Source organism: Peromyscus maniculatus, chromosome 23 (genome assembly GCF_049852395.1).
Source record: "Peromyscus maniculatus bairdii isolate BWxNUB_F1_BW_parent chromosome 23, HU_Pman_BW_mat_3.1, whole genome shotgun sequence".
Classification (NCBI taxonomy): domain Eukaryota; kingdom Metazoa; phylum Chordata; class Mammalia; order Rodentia; family Cricetidae; genus Peromyscus; species Peromyscus maniculatus.
The window spans coordinates 60,682,494-60,696,462 of record NC_134874.1 but is presented as its reverse complement, the minus strand read 5'-3'; positions in this window follow the sequence as shown (position 1 = coordinate 60,696,462).

The window sequence follows — 13,969 nt, the reverse complement described above, 5'->3', positions numbered from 1 at the left end:
GACTTGGCACCTACCTGTGAGTGTGTGGCATTGTTGTAGAACTGGGGTCTTCCTCATAGGAATACAAGTAGTCATGTATGTTTTTATGGCTTTGGCTGTAAGGGTGAGACTACAATGCTACCCTTGACACCTAGCCCTGTGTGGAGAGCTAGGGCTTAAAATAGAAAGAAGTCCATCAGGACTTGACTTTGTAAGTGTGTGTGTGTAGGGTTGTGCATTAGCTTGGTGAAGTAATGCCTAGTAGGTCTTGACACACCTACCCTACAGCCAAAGACCTTTATTCACATATCTGACTCACTATCAGTTCCTGCTGGATAAACTCTTTTTTTACAGCCTAGCCAAACTGACACAAATCTCAGAACCTGCTAGGAATATCACCCTATATTGAAAAGACCCACCTATGACTAGAGCATCGTGTGCTCCTCAGTATCACCTTCCCAAAAGCAAAGCTTCAAATATACTGGCCAGGTGTGTCACATCATGCTAGGTACCGTAATCTCTACAGCCAATGTTACAGGTACACAGAGAGGTGGAGTTAGGTTATTCTGACTGCCCCCAGACTTATAATCAAAGACTCTATCTCTGTCTCTGTCTCTCTCATACACACACACACACAACTATGTATCTGTTACTTCTAGATATTTCCTCCCCGCAGGACAGTCCGACAAACACACACAGGGCTAGATTTCTACTCCTGCTAGATATAATCTCCCTGGCAAGATCTCAGAAGAACCTCTAAGAGGACATGGTATCTAGCTGAGGAAGAGGAATATACATACAGCCAAAACTAGACACAAAAAGCCAGGTGTCAGTTCTTTTGGTATCCATTCCCCTCTGTGTATCTCTATGTTTTATACTCACTTCAGAAGTTTGGGAGCCAGAAAGAGCTGATGGAGATGACCTCTGGCATTTGTCTTTCTGGATCTGGGTTCTCTCGCTCAATATCATCTTTTCCACATTCATCCATTTACAGAGAAGGATGGCTTAAACAAGAGGATTATTTGCTGAGTGTCTGAATCTAGTTCTGTTATTGATTTTGCAGTTGCATGCAGTTTACAGGACCCATTTCTTTATTAACACCTAATGTGGGAGATCAGGCCCAATGTGTGTGCCTCCACCCCTGTACATTGGTCAGGAATTGTGTAAGAAAGGAAACTGAATTAGCCATGAAGAGCAAGTCAGAAAAGAGCTATCCTCTAAATCTGCTAGAGTTCTTTGAAAACTTCCCTAATGTTGTACATTGAACCGGATATGGGGGCCAAATAAACTCTTTCTACCACATTGGGTTATGTCAGGAACTGTCTATCAACAATACAAAGTATACTAAGACAGTATCCCAGGACTGGCCTCAATTTGTAATCCTTCAAACTTCACCTACTGACCGTTGGTTTTAAGAATGTAATATAAACCTGTATGAACAAATAGAAGCATTAAGGTTGACTAGATCTCAGGGAGAAAACAAATCAAGGACCAGTAAAATACAATTTCATCAGGTGAGGTTATTTTAATGAAGGTAATCATCGAATACATCTCAAGCAGACACATTGGAGAAATACTGCTGAATGAGGATAGACACACAAATAGTGCCTGATGGTATATACAGAGACAGGGGAGGATTCTTAGTTTATTTTTTAATATGTTAAGTACCAAACAAAGTTAAATAGAAGAGTGAAATACTATGACTTGAGATAGTTAATCATGGGGCATGTAATTAATAACAGTGATTGCTGAAACCTCAGTTTAGGAGGCTGGCAGAGCTGTGAAAACATCATGGCTTGTTCACGCTCTGGATCCAGTGTCGGTGAATATACCCACTGCACTCTGTGGAACATGGCTCATGAGGTCAGAATACATGTTAGCACATTGTGACCAGCACACACAACCATTGTAATACACATAACCTGGCTCATGAGATCAGAGCATGTGGGATATTCTGAATCCTGTCACAGCACACATCTCATCTCAATTCCTGCATTCTGGTTGGTGAGGTCAGAAGGGATAGCACTCCTAGATCATCCAGCATCAGGAAGTTATCCCATCTACAAACCAGCACTGTGTGTCTCCACACCAGAGCACATGCATAACACAGGGGAGCCTAGCACAGCCACACTAGGAACACCAAGGATCAATTCAAATACTCCCAAACAGAAAGCAAACAGAAACACTCAAGTAACAAACTAAATCCAGTTGAGCAAGGCCCATGACAAAACCAGAAGTAACATGAAAATCCAGGACAACAAAACGCCTCCCAAAATGACCAGTTCCAAGTAGTGGCCAACAATAAGAGAGACTTAACCCAATTCAAGGCTGGGTAACATGGAAAACCCATTGGCAGATGCATAGAACTCCCTGGGAAGGGGAAATAAAGGAATACCTCCTGGGGGCAGGTTAGGATGGGAGCATGAGGGTTTGGGTTGGGAAGTGCATGAAGGGGCACTCTACTGAGAGATGATTCGAAGCAGGGAGCATTTTAGGGTCAGATAGAACATGATGCAAGGGAAACTCCCCAAAATCTACAAGGATGATACCAACTAAGACTTCTAGTAATAGTGGACACACAGCTTGAACCAGCCATCTCTAGTGGTTAGTTGATGGCTACCTCAATTGTCATCAGGGAACCTTCATTCAGTAACTGATGGAGATATATGCATAGATTCACAGCAAAACATTATAGTTCTTTTGGGTTCAGGGAATCCTGCTGAAGAGAGGGAGTAAGGAATATAGGAGTCAGAAGGGTCAAGAATAACACAAAAAGCAGAAACAAGTAAACTGGGTCATTGGAACTCACAGAGTCTGAACCTGCATAGGAATGACCAATGCCCTCTACTTATATGTGACAGATGTGTAGCTTGGTCTACTTGTGTGACTCCTAACAATGGTAGTGGGGCTGTCCCTTGGGCTTTGACTGGCTCTTTGGAACCTATTTGTGAGTCCCTGCTGTGCACCACTCTGCTTCCTAACACATACTGCTCAGTATAATCCCATTTGGGCAAGTTCTGACTTCCAGAATGGTAGAGAACACTGGGATAAGAGGAGGTCTGTAGATGGACAAGAAAACATGGCTATTACTCTGGGAATATATTGGTGTCATAGGGCAGATACTGTTGTAGGGTGTGGGATGTGAGCACTTTTGAAGATCTGGCAGATCCAGTGCTGGGTGGTTATTAGGATAACCCACATGGCAGGGATCATGTCAAGGAAGGACTGATGCTCCATTAGTGGAAGCAAACTGACCATAAATAATGTCCCCAATGGGTAAGGTTTGTTATTATGCATGCCTTTAGTGACCTCACCCAGCAGCTTCCTGCCAGCTTGCCCATTGCTGGGACCCCAAGAAAGTTAAACCATTCTGAGAGCAGCAGGCTATCGAAACCACCTGGTGAGACTTAAGGAGGACAGCTCCACAGTGATGCAAACCCCAGTAAAGCAAAGTGGAATGCCATGACCACTGACCTTCAGCTGTGTCTGGGCCACAGCATAGCTCCCTTCCCAGCTTGGTTTTACATCATACTGAGTAGCCATTCAGTGTCAAATGTTAATGACCAAGATCTCATATAGAAAATAATTCCCAAATGATGCTGATCCTCCATGGATTGTAAGAATGAAGTTAAAGACCAAGGCCAAAGGGCAAGTGGGTTGGCCCTAATGACTATGGGGTCTGCTCATTGCTGGTTCATTGTCCACCAGAAAGAGACAGGTGGAGTCCATACCATGAGAGCTCTATGACAATAAAAGTGAGCAAAGTGGTGGAGTGGATTAAGGTAAAAGGTTCCATAGCAGCCCATGCCAGGAGCAGCTGAGTGGGTAAGAGGCTTTGGGACTTCCTTTCCTACACTAACACACCTTATACCAGGCAAGTGTTCCCCAATCACTAAGGAGTGACAGGGGATCTGTGTTTTCTGTAGCCATCACTGAACCAGTCCTGGACACCTCTCTGGTACCCTGACTCACATGTAGACACAACTGAAGATTCTGATTCCACCTTGTATTGATGACTTCTCAGGAATCACATAGTTCTGTGGGGAAGACAATGGGAGAACACTACCCATTTTCAGTCCTTTTGAGACTGTTGGCCCCTCTTTTCATCTAAACACTCCCCTTCAAATCAAGATTGGGACTGAACTTCAGAATCTCAGAGCTCAATGAACACTGCCTTGAAAATCATCTGCAGCCCAGGTTTTCCCTGGTTCACACCTATCCAGTTCTTAAATTCTCAGAAGACTTTAGGTGATAGGCTGAACATTACCTTTGCATTTAGATTTTACAGTACTAGCAGGTAAACCAGGGGATTACATAAGCTCACGTGCCTTGGTCGTCATCTCTTATGCCAAGACCTGAAAACAAAATAACCCTGACTTGGGCCTGACTTGCCTGATACAAACCCTCCATTTGCTAGGAAAGTCATTGACCTTTTTGATAATTTTTTGCACCTTGAAGGCAATCCAAATTAAACTGAATCAGACAGAATTGGAAAAGTCCAGGTTTAATGGTTAAAGTGTTCCCAGATGAATCCCCTGCCCCTCAGAAAGGAGACAGCAATGGTAGACTGGAAGAACCACGTGTCTGTTTTTCTAGGATGCTGCTCTGGGGGAGGAGCTGTGTTTGGCAGGCTTTGAAGGGGCAGGTTTGGAGAACGAAATTGGGGAGGAGAGTTAAGATGGATCTTCCACCAGAATCCTTCCAAACATTCCAGACTCTTTGGGTATAGGGAAGCCAGGGTGCCAGGAGCTGAGGTGGAGCTCCCACCCAAATATTCCAGACTCTTTGGGTATAGGGGTACTGGTTCAAGTCTGACTACTTCCTTCAGGCATGGGGCGATGTGAGGAAGAGGAGTTGGGGGTTGCTGGGCTCACATACAGCAGGAGGTGTGAGGGGAGGTGCCTCCAGTCAATTGTCATCCTGGAGACTCAGGCATCTGTTTCTTGAGGCAACAATGAAGGCAAGTTTCTATGAAAAAATAGATCATTAACATGCTCTAGTTGTACTGTAAAGATGAATGTACAGAGCAGAAGAGCAGACAGACCCTTTATTGGGACATCTTGGAAAACCGGAGGGTTGCTGGGGATGTCTTTCTGTATGCTATGAATGTGTGTTGCTCTGATTTGGTTGATAAATAAAATATTGATTGGCCAGTAGCCAGGCAGGAAGTATAGTATAGGTGGGATAAGCTGAGAGGAGAATTCTGGGAACAGGAAGGTTGAGTCAGGAGTCACCAGCCAGACACAGAGGAAGCAAGATGTAAAGGCAGAACTGGGAAAAGGTACCAAACCATGTGTCTGAACATAAATAAGAATTATGGGTTAATTTAAGTGTAAGAGCTAGCCAATAGATAGCCTGAGCTAATAGCCGAGCTGTTTTAATTAATATAAGCCTCTCTGTGTTCACTTGGGTCCAAGTGGCTGCAAGGCTGCAGTAGCCAGGCAGGACCAGGAAAATTTCAGCTACAAATGGCACCCAATGGCTTGAGTTTCTACCTGAATCTTGAGAATATTTAGTAAGCAATTCTAAATGGAGCCCCAAACAGGTTCCTGCTTCATGTGTCATGTGGGTGGTGAGATGCCACAACATGTGGGTTTGAGGTATTTCATGGTGGCTTCATGGCATGTGGTTTGACCTGCAGCATGGCAGCACTGAGGTATCTCCAAGTTGCACATTACACTGCATGGTAAATTTGGCCTTTGCTAACAAGAGAGAGAGAGAGAGAGAGAGAGAGAGAGAGAGAGAGAGAGAGAGAGAGAGAAGGAAGGTAGGAAGGAACGAAGGAAGGAAGGAGGGAAAGAAAGAGACAGAAAGAAAAAGAAAGAAAGAGAAAGAAAGAAAGAAAGAAAGAAAGAAAGAAAGAAAGAAAGAAAGAAAGAAAGAAAGAAAGAAAGGAGGGAGGGAGGGAGGGAGGTAGGGAGGGAGGGAGGAAAGAAAGAAGAGAGAGAGAGAGAGAGAGAGAGAAAGAAAGAAAGAAAGAAAGAAAGAAAGAAAGAAAGAAAGAAAGAAAGAAAGAAAGAAAGCTAGCTAGCTACATATGGTTGGATGGAAGCATAGACCCACTGCTCCCCATAGTTCTGCCATGGTGGGTAGCTGAGTTGGGCAGAGTCAGCAGCCAATGCTTCTGCTTCAGTACTAGCCACTGCAGTTTAAAGCAATAGTTACACAATAAGGCAGATTCAGATGGAACAAGACTTTAAATGGTTTACAATGTGTGTAAAAATGTATGTAGGCTTGGAAGATAGAAGAAAGTGAATATAGACAGTTATATAAACAAATAGTTTTAAAACATAGAGTCATTAAAGAGACATTAAATTAATATAAAAATAACCCACGTAAAGATGAATATTACACAGAAAATCTGGATTGTGTTGTCTTTGATATTTTTAACTGCAGAAAGACATTCAATTGTAAAATCTGCTCAGTTACACCAATTTGTATATTTGAAAGGTAACTTGACTTCAAAATTTGGATCTAAGGATATGTTGCTTTGGAAAGGAGGCTCTGCTTTTGTTTCCACAGTAAGCAAGAGGCTATGGATTTGTTCTAGATGAAGATACATCAGGTTTGACTAGCCAAGACCCTCTAAAAGGTCTCCAATGACGCCATGTCTCAGATGATCCACCATCTAGAACAGTTTCAAGGCAACTCCTCAAAGCCTGCCTTGGCCCATACCACATGCCAATTTAGGTGCTCTTCCAGCCTTCTTGGTATAAAGGTAAACAATCCTGTTGCCAGGGGTTCAAGACAGCCTAGTTTTGTTAGAGGCTGTGTTGTAGGAAAGCTTACGATGGTGTGTCAAATGCTGGACCATTGTGAGTGCCTCTAAGCACCGTCCCTGGAAGAGGAAAAGGAAAGCAAGTCCATTTATGTGTGAGGTGAAATGTAAAGATGAGGACATCACCCTGAACGTTCAGGTCCTGGTATTTTGTCCATGGCAAATGATGAACCAAGGCAATTTCCAGTTTTCATCTGCACTGCAGAGACTCAGTGTTTTCATGGCAAACACATGGTCCTTGGGAATGCTAAAGAAGACTTGAACATTGTTGAAGCCATGAGCAACTTAGGTCCAAGAAGAGCAAGTTCAGCAAGAAGCTCACCACTACCAACTATGGGATAGCTGTGACAGTTCTGAATGACATACACCTTAAAAACCAGACCATCCCAACTGCAGCTCAAAGGGCACCCATCCATCTGTGGCACCCATCCTTCTGCTATTCATATCTTATAATCCTTGAGTCCTGATGTTCTTCTTTGGGTTTGTAATTTCCTCATTTCCCTGAATTCCAGCTGGATTGCACAGTTAATTTTGTGGTTATGAGTAGAAACTAAATAAGGGAAAGAAAGACACCATATTGTAATAAGTCAATACCTTCTATCCAAAGGGTTTTATTTTACCAAGCAAAGGGGAGGCTGGGGAGGAGCTGTTAGTTCAATCTTGGGGTAGCAAGCTGAAGAGCCAGACAAACACTAGAGCTGTCAACTTCCTTCCAATGCTCCTTTGATGCTAAAGCATCTGTATGGTGATTCCTAAATGCCTTCCTAAACACCTCCTGACAGCATCCTTTGTGAACACATGCAACTCCTTCAGACCTTTGCTGCTGCTGTGGAAGTCTGTTAGTGCTGCTAGGCAAGAGAAGCTCTGAATGTTGCCTTCATCATAGAGAAGCGAAGAGGCCTAACTCAACATTCGGGCAGCCATGACAGGCTACAAACTAACAATATTAGAACTAGGCCTCACTATTATAATAACCAGGAAAAGCCACAAATGTACCCTGAAGGAGTCAATCAGAATTGAGACAAACAAGTACTAAGTGCTCTAGAACATTAAGGATAGCTTATATAATTTGTATATAGATTGCCAATTTCCTTGCAGCCACTACCAACCACTGTTTGACAAAACATCCGTTACCTCACTCCTACCCAATCAGGAGTCCAACTTGCATCTGAATCCCCTAACCTCCATCCTTTACCCCTTAAAAACCCTGCCTCAACTGAGCTCAATATTCTCCCTGATCCAACCTTTGTGTTAGAATGTATGGAGAGCCCAAGCTGGCTTTTGCATTAAGGTTCTTTGCTTTTGCATATGAACTCGGACTCCTGGTGGTCTCTGAGGGGCTTATGATGTGGGGTAACAGGAAGTAGGTTGTGAAAGGAGAACTTGGCATCAGTGTATTCGTTTCTGAAATTATATCATGGATTAAATGTGGTATGAGGAGATTGTGCCGGGAGCTAAAATCAAGATTGTCTGTGATTTTTTTCCATCCTAGCATCAGACTGCTTAGTTATAAAGTAGGTGTGTTATTAGATCTGTTTACCATTATATTGTGAATTGACTCAGGAGTCAGGAAGATCACCTCTAGCCTTACCCTGTCATAACTAGTTGAAACTGGTAACTAAAATCTTTATGAACTCCCTTTTTTCTCATAGTTTCAAGAGACCATAAGTTATATATTATCTGTCATGTAAAGGATTAAGTGACCACAGTCAGGTAGACAGTGGAAGGATGTGATAAAGTGTGCCATTGAGGGGTTGCGCTCTCTTCTCTCTCTCTCTCTCTCTCTCTCTCTCTCTCTCTCTCTCTCTCTCTCTCTCTCACACACACACACACACACACACACACACACACACACACACACACGTACATCTAGAAAAGTGACTATGAGACAGGAGGAGGGGACCTAAAGGGAGGGAGGGAGGCAAAAGAGGATAATGGTGTATATATGAGATGAACGCAGAAAGTCAATCTGTTTGGGGCAGGAGAGAGGGAAGGTCTATTTGATGGGGTGGAAGGTGCTCCAACCCTGAGCCATGCCCTAACCCTGAAAAGAACTATTTTTAATAAAATACATTTACTTCTGAAGGCTGTAAGAACAAAGAATGGGTTGATGCTCCTAATAGCCTGTCTGGTATCTTGCAGAAAGACACACAAATGCCGTATGAGTCAAGTGCATGAGACCACTGTGCACCAACTGAAGACAAATGAGGCCTTTGCTCCAGGCCAGCAAGAGAAGCTTGTCTGCAACCAAGAAAAATTGAAACATAGTAGGAGTGTCTCTTCCAGAGCTGACAAGCACTCTACAAAAGGAATGGTAACCTAAAAGAGGGGCTCTGAAGGATGAAGCGGAGTTTGTTCATGAGACTGGCCAGTAAAAGGAGGGTGTTGTAGTCTTTTCTGCCTGCTTTTATAAATAAAGTTTTGTATCAAGGCAGAAATACTGCATGTGGCCACTTTTGCTACAATACCAAAAACGAATGGTCACAAGAGAGACCGAGGGCTGACGAGGCTGTGATATTTACCTCTTGGTGACTTCCAGACATTGAGGCCTCTGACTTTGCAGAAGTGTGACTCAGCACCACAAGCCTAAAAGTCCATCAGCCGAGGGATGACATCAGCTCTGGGATCCTGTGCTGTGAAGTAGCAGGAGGGAAAAGGCTGAAAGAAGCTCCCCATGACAGAGGGACAGCAACAGTTCCCACAAGCACCATGGGCATGCTCAAGACAGACAAGACACAAGCTTCAGTTTTCTGGTCTTTCCCCACATTACAAGGAGCCATCTTTTGGTAGAATATGGATCATTTGAGGCCAAGGTGCCGCTCAGTGGTGGGGAACTTGCCTGGCATGTCTGAGGTCCTGGATTCTATCCCCAGGCCCCCCAAATAAAATACTTGATTCAATACAGACAGGCACACCTGACTAGCAGCACACAATGTCACCCTAGCTACTGGGGAAACTAAGGTGGGAGGGTGTGAATTAAAGGCCAGTCTGGTCTACATCGTGAGTTACAGGACAGTCAGGACTATACAGAAAAAGCCTGTCTTTTATTTTTCAGGATTTAACTGCCTTTATTTTATGCTCAAAATTTACATATAATAGAGGGGTGGGGGGATTAGGAGAAAAAGAAATAGGCTGTGCCTAAACAAACACTTGAAATTCTAGCCAGAGCTAAGACCCATAGTAAACAACCAACTGATGTTGGAAGGAGGTAACTTCGAGAAGTCTGATTGAAGCCTGTCTGAGTGGCATCTTATTAGTTTCAACTGTATGGTATCTTCAAGAACACTGGCATTCACAGTTGTCATGTCCATTGTCACATGTGGGTGGGTGAGTGTGAGAAATGGCTCTCCATGCCTGGGGTGATGTAGAGAGCTCCTATTGGAGTCAAGTCGGCGGGGAGTGGGGGGGGGAGAACTGAGGAGACACGGGGCACAGTGGTCACCAGCAGCTCACTTGACTTCACCTCCACTGCTGAGTCCAGGCGGATTGGATTAGACTTGTGTGCCAGCTCTTTCCATAGCCTGGCTAGCTCCTCCTCTTCCTGTGCCTCTTCCTGCTGCCTGAATACCTCCAACTGCTGCATTTTCAAGGCTTTTATTTCAGCCATTCTCTTTTCCGTCTCCTGCTGCTCTTTGGCTCTCTTCTTGGTGGCCAGTTGAAAGGGTTCCTGAACTAGGAACCAGAGAGATTATCTGCAACTTATTTTTTCTCTTTCCTGGGAACAAAGCACTCCTGGAAGACAATGGTGTTTGGATGAGCATTGAAGCAAGCTGCTTCCTTCTGCTGCTTCGGTTCTTTTTCTAGCTGTTGCTTCCACATCTCAGCCTTATAGGCACCTCTCTTGTCTGTCTCCAGGGAGAAAGGCTCAGCTTGAGTCACATTCTTTATCTTTTTCTCTGGCAAGTTAATGGTGTCACAGGAAGGGCCTTGAACTTGGGCACCTCCCCATTATGCATTTCTTTTATTTTCTTCTCCTTCTGCAACTGGCTCTCTTTGTCCTCGGTATCAAAGGAAAAAGGCCACCCCCATGTTTCTTGCCTCTGGGAGGTGGGGCTTATAAGGCGCCCCATAATGTGGCACAGTTTGAGCTCTTTTCTATCCTATACCTCTAAGTGGATCTTTTAACCATGTGTGATTTTTCTACTGCTATATTTTGTTCTTTTATAAAGTATTTGTAAACAAGTCACATCGCACAATATTAGAGAAATTTTCTGTATTAATGTTACCACTTTTCTCAGAAATGTAGTTAAGTACCAGGAAACTGCTAAAATTCCGATGAGAGATGGTTTTCCAAAATTGTTAATAATTTATATTTAATATTTTATTTATTTTTCTCATTTATTTTTGAGTCATGGTTTTATTGTGTAGTCCTGGCTAGCCAGGAACATGTTATATAAGTCACACTATACTCAAACTCACAGAGATCCTTCTGTCTCTGTTTCCTGAGTGCTAGGATTAAAGTAAAGGCATGTACCGCCAACCCTGGATGGAATTCATTTACCAAAATATCAATTTTTAATTAAAATTTTAATTTAACAACTGTCTAGCCGTTTGTTGATTGTTTTCCTTAAATACCAACACCTTCTTGGCACTCAATCAACAGGAACCAGATCTAAGAGTTGGGAGCAGAGACATAGGCTAATATGTCAGATTGCCTTTTAAATTCACCTATGTGAAAATTTGATTCAGTGTGTTGTACCCCCAAGTAAGACCACCACAGCGCCAATATCTGAATAAAGCACACAGGGGTTCGTTAATAACAAAACAAGCCCAGGCTTTGTCCGTGTCCAACACTTAACACAGCAAGTGGAGGAGGATGGCCCTGAGCACTCACTTCAAGGAGTTTCTATAAGAAAGATTTATGTACAGAGAGTTACATATCTCAGGATTGGATGAGAGGCCTAGGGGTGAGGTAGTTCTTTGAAGTTACTGGCTGAACTATAAGCATGAGGTTACAGATGGCTAACAGGATGCAGGGTATCTACAGAGACATAATTTTTTTACTCCCTATGTCCTGCTTTTGCTGAACCCAGGATATATACATTCAGATTTATTGTTCCTATCCTATTCTCCCATGAGTTTAACTTCTGGTCAGTTGAGTCCATTACTCCCCATATCCTGTGTTACCAAATCCAGGATATATAGATTTATTATACCAGCCTTATCTTCCCATGAGTTCAACTTCTGGTCAGTTCTACAATTGCTGGTCAGCAAATACGTTTAGAGGAGGGGGAGGGAGCATCTCTCAAGAGGGCTACTGATTTTTCCATTAAATTCCCTCCTTTCCTAGTAACTCGAGGACACCCAGTCATGGGTTGTCAATACCTCGTTTGCAAATATGTACCCTAAGTCTAATGGCCCATTTTCATATCTTGGTTGAGGATCTCATATTGAGTTTGAGTCTTTTGCACCATTATTTTGGTGGTCTCCAAACTTTTTCTGATGAACTGCATCAGCTTGTTTATGAGGTAAGGCCCAAAGGTTAATATGAGGGCTAGTAGCAGTAGGGGTCCCAAAAGAATGGAGGTTAGAGTTGTTACCCAGAGGGAACTGTTATACCAAGATTCGAACCTTCCCTGGCGAGCTTCCCTGTCCCTCTTTCACTTGTTGAGGCCTTTTCTTACTTTGGCCAGAGAGTCCTTAACCAGCCCGGAGTGATCTATATAAACACACCATTTCTCTCCCAGGGCTGCTCATAGTCCCCCTTGTTGTAAGAATTGGAGGTCTAGCCCTAGCCTATTCTGTAACATGACCTCAGAAAGCAAGATGAGGGATTCTAGCATCATCAGTTTAGTGGCATCCAAACAGGAATTATTATTTAGTTAAGGTTTCAATGACATAAGAGCTAACAGCAATTAGCAGAAGCAGAAGGATGAAAAGCCATGTGATGGCTGACAGAGTTCCTTATCCTGAAGGAACTTGGAAATGAAAATAGGGAATAGTTATTATTTTATCTCAGGTTCTCCAGGACAATAAGTTTTTTTTCCTATCTAATGTTCCAGGAGGGAATAAGGGAGATGTTTTCATTTCTGTAATTACTTCCTGCTGATGTTGGGATGTTGTTGGGTCCTAGAAAGCCAGAATGTTAGTCAAAAGCAAGGAGGGGATTTAGAAGCATTTGGTTCATTGACCAGCTGAAGAAACAGCATTTATATTGGCTGGATTGGTCCATATCAGTTTTCAGCAAGTTCATGTGTCACAGGTTGAAGTTAGTAGCTGATGCCTGGATCTGTCTATCAGCCAAATGGAAGCCCACTGAAACAGATGTAGACTAGAGACAAAAGTTAACTTATTTGTAATTTTTAGGCATACAGCCTTAGTAAATATATTGGTGTTATCAATCAGTAGTGAAATACATATTGTAGAAAAGCAGGTAAAAGGTATCTGTCTGTAAGTCTACATTCAGAAGATAACCATAAGAAATCCAAAATCTTGAGCTCATAATCTAAACAGTAAGCAGTTATTGCTCTATTATCTTATCAGAATTCTATTAATGTTAAATTCTGACCTTTTTTAAGTTTTAATGCAATGACAGTATGGTAAAGGAAAGAAATTTTGTAGTATCTTTTTTATGAACAGCCACTTCAAATTATATTTAAAATCTGTTTGTCCCTTAATATGAAGCTTGTAAGGCAAACCTGTTTGTCTCTTTCTTTTTTTCAGGAGACCTAGTAGCTTTAATTATTCATTCATTGTTCAATGAATTAATAAGGTGGCTGCAACCGTGTAGAAGACTCTGGTTGCCTGATGTTGCTAAGCTGACAAAGTTGTAGCTACCTAATCGTCAATGCCATCAGAGATCTGAGAAGGATAAATTTTACCTGAGTACAGACTTCCAAATCTATTAAAGAATGGCAGAGACTATCCATTGCCCAGACTGCCATCATTCCAGGCTCCTATAATCTTCATAGTCTTGGCAGGACAGGAGTCAGGACAGCATCAGTCTTGGCTGCTGGGTCTATACCGTTAAAGTTCTCTGTGTAGGGGCAATTTTGGGAAAGACTGAGCTTATCTTGTCAGTGTCTCATATGTCCATTCTAGGCCAGATCCCTGGCAGCAGGTGTTGAGTCTGGGAGTCGTCTTGGCGTTGTTCCATGTCTTCTTGGAAACCTTGGGAGTTAAAGCTAGGAGCTGGGAGTTTCTGTTTGTTCTAGTGAGCTAGCAAGCTTTTTATCAAATAATTTAAATGGCATATTCATCAGATCTTTGACA